The 10841-nt window shown below is 42.6% G+C and overlaps 1 protein-coding gene across 41 annotated transcripts in view; it reads left to right on the forward strand.

The window, feature by feature from the left end:
• PTPRD (protein tyrosine phosphatase receptor type D) overlaps window positions 1–10841 on the forward strand; it is a 1959121-nt gene that overhangs the window by 1427522 nt on the left and 520758 nt on the right. Inside the window, exon 10 of one of the 41 annotated variants that reach the window (XM_056521458.1) lies at window positions 4922–4964. The exons of the other annotated variants lie outside the window; for them this stretch is intronic. The gene's annotated coding sequence lies outside the window, so the exon portion shown is untranslated. The remainder of the gene's footprint in view (window positions 1–4921; window positions 4965–10841) is intronic. 41 annotated transcript variants of the gene reach the window in all.

A 10841-nucleotide genomic window follows, 5' to 3' on the forward strand; every position in this document is an offset into this window, starting at 1 on the left:
AACAGTTCTCATTCAGTCACATAAGACCTATTTCTTTATAGTGTGCAATAAAACCAATGCTTCTGCTCATGGTATAGTTCATTAAACAGCTCAATAGAACAATTTGTTATTGTTTGATAGAATGCATTTTTGCCAGTGCTTTAGGAAATGTTCTTTTTTTCTGTAACATAAACTATCAGATCTGCCTGGCATAAGAGTTTAGACATCTGCAATAAAAGGCATATTTAGCTCACAGCTCCATAGCCAGACAGCTATTAGCTTATTGGTGGTCAATTAATATCGCCTTTATGTATAACAGGCATATATATATATATATATATATATATATATATATATTACCTGACATCAATGGGTGAGTCATATAATGGCTTTCATCAGACACACATTTTGTACAGCAATTTTTAGGCTGAAAAATTTGCACACGAAAAACTGCCCATTCTCCATGATGCATGATGCTTTAGAATAGTGTGTATAGTTATAGGCATTTTTCTGGAATTTTTCCCCTACATCTGTCTCATTACAAATCAGGTGATTATATTATGTGATTCAAGATTTCTGTTAAAAAAAATTAGGGAGGAAAAACCCCAGAAAAACACATGCATTTTTCAGTTTTGTGTTTTTTTTACCTAGAAAAGAAAAAAATGATGCAAAGTCAAAAAAGAAAACAAAAAAACAAAACACCAAAGCCAGAGAATGCTATCATTTTCAAGAACTGCCACTACGCCAAAAAATGCCACTGTATGGTGAAAAAAACCCACAAAAAAACAATATATAGGTTTATAGTGGCATATTTCCCTATTTTAGCCCAGCTAACATCTTTCCACAGATTTTTTTCCCCAAAAATATGTTTTTTCTTGCATTTTATGTAAAATGCCATGTTTACGTATAGCCTAAAGGGAAGCTGTCATAACTTTCATGCCACCTGAACTGTGAGTCCTCAGAGTGGTCTTCGGCAGCTTCTCCCCTCTGTTGTTGATTGATAGATCTGTCCCTATTTAGTTATAGGTAGAGAACTATCAATTATATACCAGAAAAGCAGGAAGAAGCAACCAGGGATTGATAGGATGACTATTTCTCATAAATATCAAAAATGCCTAATAAATAGAGATCCCACCACTGGGATTTACATGTATCTCTCTTCAACAGCAGTTCCCCGGCGTTGCTTCACCTGGTAAGGCAGCAAGTACATCCAGGCAGAAAATGAAAAGAGGGGATATGTCATTAATGTGCATAAGTCATGTGGATATGCCATAAATAGTGGGAAGCCCATTTAATTGAAATTATAACCTATCTAGATGTGTCAACTATTATGTTGTGTTGACATGTCCCTAGTCTTTGACCTTGTAAATTTTTAAATGTGTAAACCCAGCCTAACCCATTAAGCAGGGCAGCCACTGAACTGTTAAATATTTTTTATGATGTAAAGATCGATTAAATTATCTGATTTGATCATATATTATTGTAAAAGATTATCTGCACCATTTTAAATACCCATATTATTCTCTATTTGTTAGACTAAATGGTTTCTAGTCTTTAAACTGAACTTTATATAAGACAAAGGAAGCCCGAGTAATCATGTTACACAGTCTTCTCATTAATTCTTTATTTATTTATAGCTCTCATGCATCATACATTTTATATACAGATACAGCTTATATAAAAATATGTATAATTTATATTTAGCTTTTGTAGCTCTACTAATTGTTTTTTTTTTTAACTATTGAACTACATGTACAGTAAACGCAATGCATTGAACTGTATGCATTTTTTGTAACTATGTTTAGTGGGCTTTTGCAAATTATTTTATACAGAAATAGAAAAAACTAAATATAGTAATATAAGACCCAGTTGGTCTGTTTCAAAAGTACAATTAAGGCACACAATATTTAAGTTCAAAACAAAGAACTGTTTATAAGGTAGGTTAGGAATTTAACATGTGTGTATTTTGTCAAAAGGCCAAGAGTAAACTATATGAAATCTTTTGGAGTGCAGCTGTCACTTGCAACATTTTTTATTTCCTTTAAGTCAATGGGGAAACTCCAAAACAAATACATGAACAATATAGGACATAAATTGAATTATAATTGTAAATTAAAAAATCTGTACTTTAAGTTAATGTACATGCTACTAAAATGTGCAGCATGTGGATGAATGTAAAATGTTACTTTACATGCATGGTAGTGTATATAATCCACAGATAAAGTCCACAACATCCCATGAGAACTAACCCTTGCAGAATGAGTTATAGAAAATATTTCAGCTGTTATTTGTTAAGAACTGCAGACACTGTTAAATAGCTGTTAGGGTATAAAATCAAACTGTACCTTTCTTGGAGCTGGTGGTGGTTGTCAAAATCGTTTAAAAGCTACTTTTTATTTCTCAGCCAAGTTTCAAGGAGGAGGGGCTATGCTGATCAAGTGCCACAGCCTGGAACAACTTTTTTCTTGCCCTCATCGCTCTTTGACTAATATACAGAGCTATAGTGTCCATTTTAAGACATCATCAGTTGTCAGCAGTAACTTCATTCTATGACAGGTGAAACGTTGTCCCGCCTCCTCCCTCGGACCAATCGCCATCAGTCGTCAGCCACAACTCCGTCCTCCGTCAGGTGAAACGGCGTCCCGCCTCCTGCCTCAAACCAATTGCCGTCATCCTTCAACCACAACTCCCTTATCCGAAACTCCCTCGTTGTCATGCCTCAGACGATTCTGCCTCAGACGCAACTTGCTGGTGCATAGCAGAGCCGACGCTGTACAGCATGTATAGCAGAGTCAAAACTGTGAAACTTGCACGTTTATACTACAGACACTACATGTGCTACAGAGTCTGTACAGAAGAGCCGACATTGAATAGCGTGTACAGCAGAACCCGTGTAGCAGAGAGTCAACACTGACTCGGCTCTGTTACACAGCAGGAAAGTTTTTTGTCTGAGGGATTACAGAGTTTCGGATGAGAGACTTTAGGATGACAAAGGAGGGAGGAGGGAGTTGCAGCTGACGCCTGATGGAGATTGGCCTGACAGAGATTGGCCTGACGGAGATTTGCCTGAGGGAGTTACGGCTGACGACTGACAATGTCCTAAAATGGACACCTTAATAATGTACAGGGCTCTGTACATCCATCATGGAGATGCTGGGAGCAAACAAGTAGTCAGTGCCAGGCTGTACAGGGAGCTCGGGAGAGAAGACTGTTCAACTGACAGTTTTTGAAAATGTATGGCACCTTAACGTGTTTCTGGCTTCTCCTGGACTTTAGTCATAGTCTTACTCTTGCAGCCCAGGGCTGCATTCACAATGATTTATTTTACTTGTTGTCTTCATTGAATGCCCCATTAAAACTTGTGGGGCAGGAGCAAAGCTAGGAATCAAATAAAAAGGCATGCCCTCAAATTCTGGGTGCAAGGTTCCAGAGTTGGCACCAAGAAACTACTCTGCCTTCTTCAGGACTTTAGATGCTAGGAGAATGAACTGAAACTTTGCCTTAAATAAAGCAAATTCCAGCTATGCTTATGGACATAATGATTATTTAAAATAAAGCAGAAAGCCATTGTAACAATGAATTGCATACCATAGATGCAACCCTTGTGAAAAATGTGAAAAACTCTTTTACTCAACCACAACATTAACAAAAAAAAAAAGAAGAAGAAGGAAGGAAACCTAATGTTTGATCTATTTGGCCACTGTTATGGTATCTTTTTTTAGCAGTATTTGTATGCCAAAGCCAGGAGAGGAGTATACACAAAGAGAAACCATAACAAAAAAACAAATTGCACTTCATTGTTTTGGAACCCCTCTGTTTCTGATGTAAATAATTGACCAAAATATTTCCATATGAAAGGAACTTAAGCTAGCCCTATGGTCCAAACAATAGAGTGTTACTAGGCTACTATGGTCTCTAAAGTACAGAATATACCTACCGTATTTATCGGGGTATACCACGCACCGGCCTATAACACGCACCCTCATTTTACCAAGGATATTTGGGTAAAAAAAGTTTTTTACCCAAATATCCATGAAAAAATGAGGGTGCATGTGTGCGCGTGTATACCCCGATATACCCCCAGGAAAGGCAGGGGGAGAGAGGCCGTCGCTGCCCGCTTCTCTCCCCCTGCCTTTCCTGGGGTCTAGAGCGCTGCTGTCGGCCCTTCTCACCCCCTGGTTATCGGCGCCGCTGCCCGTTCTGTCCCCCTGACTATCGGTGCCGGCGCCGATAGCCAGGGGGAGAGAAGCGGCGCCGACAGTCAGGGGGAGAGAAGGGGCAGCGGCACCCATTGCCGGCGCCGCTGCCCCGTTGCCTCCCCCCATCCCCGGTGGCATAATTACCTGAGTCCGGTCCGCGCTGCTCCAGGCCTCCGTCGTGCGTCCCCAGCGTTGTTGCTATGCACGGCGCGGCGCTCTGACGTCATGCGCCGCGCCGTTCAGCGCATAGCAATGACGCCGGGGACGCACGACGGAGGCCTGGAGCAGCGCGGACCGGACTCAGGTAATTATGCCACCGGGGATGGGGGGAGGCAACGGGGCAGCGGTGCCGGCAATGGGTGCCGCTGCCCCTTCTCTCCCCCTGGCTGTCGGCGCCGCTTCTCTCTCCCTGGCAATCGGCGCCGGCACCGATAGTCAGGGGGACAGAACGGGCAGCGGCGCCGATAACCAGGGGGTGAAAAGGGCCGACAGCAGCGCTCTAGACCCCAGGAAAGGCAGGGGGAGAGAAGCGGGCAGCGACGGCCTCTCTCCCCCTGCCTTTCCAGGGGGTGTATCGGTGTATAACACGCACACAGACTTTAGGCTAAAAATTTTATTCTAAAAAGTGCGTGTTATACGCCGATAAATACGGTACTTTATGCAGACGTTATTTCTGTATAATTTTTCATTACTTTGTTGGCATCAGACAAAGTCTAAGTAAAAATGATATCATTTTGCTTTAGTAAGAATCAGTGCCAGGTGCAAGTCATTGTTGGAACAGTTTTGGTAAGTATGACATCATTTTATATTAAAATATTGGTTAAGGACATTACTATAAAACAAGTTGATGATGCACAGTTGCAGCTTATAACAGAATGTTCTGTTTTCCTTTCATCCTTCATACTGCTTCTGATGTAAATGCCCTACACAATTTATTCACAGATGCATACAGACAGAGAGATGTGACACCAGTTGAGCTGAAGGCATAAGGCCAACGTAAAGGTCTATAAACTAGACATTATTTAAAAGAAAACGTAATGTGACTGTCAGCTTCACTTTTCATCTTTACTAATAATGCAGTCAAGTTTGTGATAAAAATGTTTATCAGCTCTTATTTATATAATGGAAGAAAGAAAATCACATTTGTGCCCAGAGTTATAGCCGGTGCTCATATTATTTTCATGCATTTCACATTTTAATGATTCATTTATTTACTACAAATATGTTATTGCTTTTAAAACACTACAATGAAACTGGGCAGACTTTAGATATTGATAGATAAATATAGCATCCCTAAATCCCTGGATTATTGCCTGTTAATATTCTAAAATACATACCGCTCTGTGTAAAGGTATAGTGCAGAACTATTCCTCACAAACAAGTACAAACTATGACAATATATTTTAAAGGATTTTATCCATAAAAATAAGTTTGGCAGTGCCCTTATTACTTAAAGGGGTATTCCGGCTTTATGCATCTTATCCCCTATCCAAAGGATAGGGGATAAGATGTATGATCGCAGGGGTCCGGCCACTGGGGACCCCCGCAATCTCGGTGCAGCCTCCGGCATTCTGTGCTGGGCGCTGCCTCTGAGACGGGGACGTGACGTCATGGCCACGCCCCCTAGTGACATTGATAAGGATGGTGATTATGTTTGATTAAATAAATTATGAGAAGCTTGCTATACTAACAGAAAAACATTATTACCTTTATGACGCTATCAGCTTGCTATTGCTAGTAACTAAGATGGTGCCTGTTTCCGGGACTACACCGGGACACAAGAGTAAAGAAGAAAATTTACAATACCATAAAAGGAGAAGCGACTTCTAAATAAAATATATGTCTCAAGAAGATGTCTCAATTGGATGTTTCAACTGAAGGACATAACAGACACGCCAACAATCTTCTCAACATAAACAGGAAGCTTGCATTATATAGCTGCAAAACCAATCACAAAAGGACAAGTTATCCTATACATTGAATCATACCCTTTCTTTACATAACCCTATATAACAGTGTGTTTCCTGAATAAAGCAAGCCAGTGTGCTCTCCAAACTCTGCTGAGTGAGGAGTTTATAGCAACTCTGTGTCTGGTGTCAGTCCCTCTTGCTAGCACTCAGCCATTTATCTCCAATTAGGACAACGACGGTCACTCACGATTGCGGTTTAACCAGAACCAGACCAAGCCCTAACACTTGCTGCCCAACGTGGGGCCACACTCGAGGGGACGAGGAGTTCACTGGACCAATGTCGAGCTCTACTGGGATGACCCGAGGCTACCCAAACCTCCACTCCGCGCCCCCTCCATTCATGTCTATAGTATGGGGTGTGACGGCCGTTATGCCCCCTCCCATTGACATGAATGAAGGGGGCGTGGTGTGACATCACTAGCCATGATGTCACATCCCTGTGTCAGAGGCAGCACCCAGCACAGAGTACCAGGGGCGGCACCGAGATCACGGGGGTTCCTAGCGGCGGGACCCCTGTGATCATACATCTTCTTTGGATAGGGGATATGATGTATAAAGCTGGAATACCCCATTAAGTAATTATTAAGGCGTGGTAGGGCAGAAACACATCAGAGGCGGAGGTTTTTTACCTCGAACATGTTGGATTGCACCTTATTTTGTACTATGTGGATTTTAACCGATTTAAAATAAATGGATGTTTTACCAGTGCTGTAAAAATTTTGGATTATTTATCTTCAAGAAAAACTATAATCCCTCATATCTCAGGGATTAAAGTGCATACATAGAAACTGTAAAAATATAAAATATTTAATGCAATCTAGCATTTTGTGGACTGGCCACATGTTTTCTGTAAGACTTTTTTGGGTAAAGATTTCATGATGTGTTTAATTAGATTTTGAGCAGACTGTGCTGCAAACTTGCAGAGGGTTTCACCCTATTCATTAAAAAGTGGAAATATTGTATACTGTAAAAATGAACGGCTTTTTCCCAACATGTTGAACATGCTGTGGTTTTAAGAATCTTTCCACAACATGTGGATATACATGTACACCTATCAACTATAAAACTAACAGTTAAAGTGAATATGTTTGGTTATTGCATGACAATGGACTCTATTAAGGGGAGAAATATAGTATATAAGGCACCAGTTGAACATCACAATATGGCTATGTAGTAGTTCGTACCTGCCAAAAGTGGCCCAAGGAAGGGCAACCATCAGGGTCTTGGCTGCTCAAGGTTCATTTATGTGTGAGGGGAGCAGAGGTGGGTCCAATCCCACGAAAGAGTTACTGCAGAACAAATAAAGTTTAAAAAAAAAACAGTAAATATTGGCTATGATATAAAGGTGTCAGAGTAAATGGTGTATTTCAGCTTGTTGTATGGGGCTGCATAGCTCGTCAGACTGGTTAGAAATGTCCATGATGACTCTTGTCCACTACTAAAAGCACCTATAATCTCTGCATGAGCATCAAATGTAGACTATGGATCAATGGGAGAAAGTGGACTGGTCTTAAAAATCCTGTTTTCTTTTCGATCATGAAGTCACTTATGTATATCAAACACCAGAAGAATAGCATATTAACCAGAAAGAAGGTACAGTGCAATCTACATGGGTTGGTCAACTAGCACAGATCATTCATCCACATGAACCTTCTTCATGCTTATAAGAAAGGATCCCCTCTGAAATGTTGCAGACCATTGCAGTTCAACAAATAAGTTTTAGTGTATTCAACAGAGGCACAACTTTTATGATCAGTCCTTACACCAGGGCCAAAGGCCTAAATATACGGCAGAGGCTGCCAAGGTGACCACAGACCACACAGCTTCTCTTAAGGTGCCACATAGATCATGGCACAGCAAACACAGGCAAAGTTTTACAAAACACCGTCCTATGGAATGCAATTCATAGTAAATCTACTGTAAAGTTTTTTTTTTGAAAATGGGGTACAGCATGGGTATCATGAGGCATGGTTCTAGTAAAGCACCTTTTCCAAGACAATGGTGATGCTCTGCTTCCTATTCAAGAGCTACTCTCCCTCCCTGCAGCTACAGGTCCTGTCCCCCTGCCCAATACTAAAAAGCAGCAGAAGAGACAGTCATCAAGATAACACTTGACAAAGGCACCCATACATGCAAAATGTACTTAAACGGGCAACACAAATAAAAGGGACCATACATGCTGTAGCTGCTTAGAAAGCCAAATTGGCTATTATTGTTTAATTTTATTGTGTACAAAAAATATAAACTTTTTTTGCCTTATTTAACACAGTTTCTTTCAGTAATAGGTCTGTTTTATATTATTAGCATCATTATTTGGTATATGTTATTTTTTTAAGGAAATAACCTTCAAATACCAATTAAGTGGTGCATATACATAGTTAAATAGCTACATAGTATGGTTAAAAAAAAGCATGTCCTTTAAGTTCAACCACAGAGGGGAGGAGATGGATGAAGGGAAGGGGTATGGGTGGATAATGGAAAGATGATGTGATTTTATGTTTCAACATGTGCAGAAGACAAAAGAAACTTGATAGAAAATCATTGTTTAGTTGTTTAGTGCCCACAGCAAAATAATTATAAAACCTTTTATAAAACCACATTTTGGTATATCGTAGTCTTTAATTATTGCCAACAAACCTTTTTTCTTTATATATAAATGCATCACTTATGCGATGTTAATGTCAAAAATAGTCAATAATAATCAAAAGGATAGGGGGTAAGATGTTAGATCGCGAGGATCCCGCCGCTGGGGACCCCCGCAATCTCTCTGATGGGCGGTACAGAGGACAGAGTATCATGACGTCATGGCTCCGCCATGCAACTGAAATACAGGGGGGCTGCAGGAGAGATCCTCGCGATCTAACATCTTATCCCCTATCCTTTTGATCCTTTTGATTATTCCCTATCCTTTTGATAGGGAATAAGATGTTTAGTGCCGGAGTACCCCTCTAATGTGACAAAAAAGTATTACAACATATATCACGTCTGACTGGAATAGATTTATGGAAATAAAAAAGTACCAGCAATGTGAATTGTCATTGTGCATTATCCTGGTCCCTGATCTACTCATAAATGAAATGAATAGGTTATTATGTACTCGATCGTAAGATTCCCCTGTATGATCAAGTATGGGTATGAGTCAGCACATGTCTAACACTAACATGTACTATATTGATTTCTGTTACCCAATTTCTGCATACACTATAGTTCATAGAATTTGCAATGGTTTATATTTTCTGTGCTGCCACCTCTGGGAAATAATATGTAAGCGTATGAAAAGCAGGTCACATGATCTTTCCTACACAGGCTTCAGCTAGAAGCTGCTAGACAGTTCTGAGGGAGAAGTCCCCTAGTCCAACCAAAGGTCTGGAACAATCTATTTCAAGCCAGGCCTTATCCAGTTAAGCAGTTCCTGTGAGCTTCTCTCTGCCAGCATGCCTGCTGTATCGAAAGTTAGCCCTGGTTTTGCTAGTGAAACAATCCAAGTTAATCTGCAACTTGTCACGATTCGGCTTACAGGTTGTGGATCCACTGTGTCAGCGAGGGATTGGCGTGGACCGTGCTGGTGGACCGGTTCTAAGAGGCTACTGGTGTTCACCAGAGCCCGCCGCAAAGCGGGATGGTCTTGCTGCGGCAGTAGCAACCAGGTCGTATCTACTAGCAACGGCTCAACCTCGCTGACTGCTGAGAAGGCGTGGGACAGAAGGACTAGGCAGAGGCAAGGTCAGACGTAGCAGAAGGTCGGGGCAGGCGGCAAGGTTCGTAGTCAAGATGGATAGCAGGAGTTCAGGTAACACAGGCTTTGGACAACACTAAACGCTTTCACTGGCACAAGGCAACAAGATCCGGCAAGGGAGTGCAGGGGAAGTGATGTGATATAGCCAGGGAGCAGGTGGAAGCCAATTAAGCTAATTGGGCCAGGCACCAATCATTGGTGCACTGGCCCTTTAAGTCTCAGAGAGCTGGCGCGCGCGCGCCCTAGAGAGCGGAGCCGCGCGCGCCAGCACATGACAGCAGGGGACCGGGACGGGTAAGTGACTTGGGATGCGATTCGCGAGCGGGCGCGTCCCGCTGTGCGAATCGCATCCCCGACGGCCATGTCAGTGCAGCGCTCCCGGTCAGCGGGACTGACCGGGGCGCTGCAGGGAGAGAGACGCCGTGAGCGCTCCGGGGAGGAGCGGGGACCCGGAGCGCTCGGCGTAACAGTACCCCCCCTTAGGTCTCCCCCTTTCTTTGTCCGGTAACTGCTTCCCATGGGATGAGGACACGGGAGTGATTGAGGGGTTTCCTCAAAGGAAGGCCGTACAGCAGGAGTGGGAATGGGGAGGGGGGGCAGAGGGTGAAGCTTGGCACGGGGCAGGGTGTCACCAGGATGGGGGCCATGAGGAGGCAAGGCACAGTCCAGATAAGCCTTGGGGGAACCAGGTGTGGGAGGAGGCACTGAGGCTTGCCTGACGGGACTGGGAGGGGGGGAGAGGCATTTCTTATGGCAAGCAGAGTCCCAGTTCTTGATCTCCCCGGTGGTCCAGTCAAGGGTGGGAGAATGAAGCCGGAGCCATGGCAGACCGAGGAGGACCTCAGAGGTGCAGTTGGGAAGGACGAAGAATTCAATCATTTCGTGATGGGGTCCAATGCACATTAAGAGGGGTTTTGTGCGGTAACGCACAGTGCAATCCAATCTAACTCCGTTGAC

Source organism: Hyla sarda, chromosome 1, assembly GCF_029499605.1.
Source record: "Hyla sarda isolate aHylSar1 chromosome 1, aHylSar1.hap1, whole genome shotgun sequence".
Lineage (NCBI taxonomy): Eukaryota > Metazoa > Chordata > Amphibia > Anura > Hylidae > Hyla > Hyla sarda.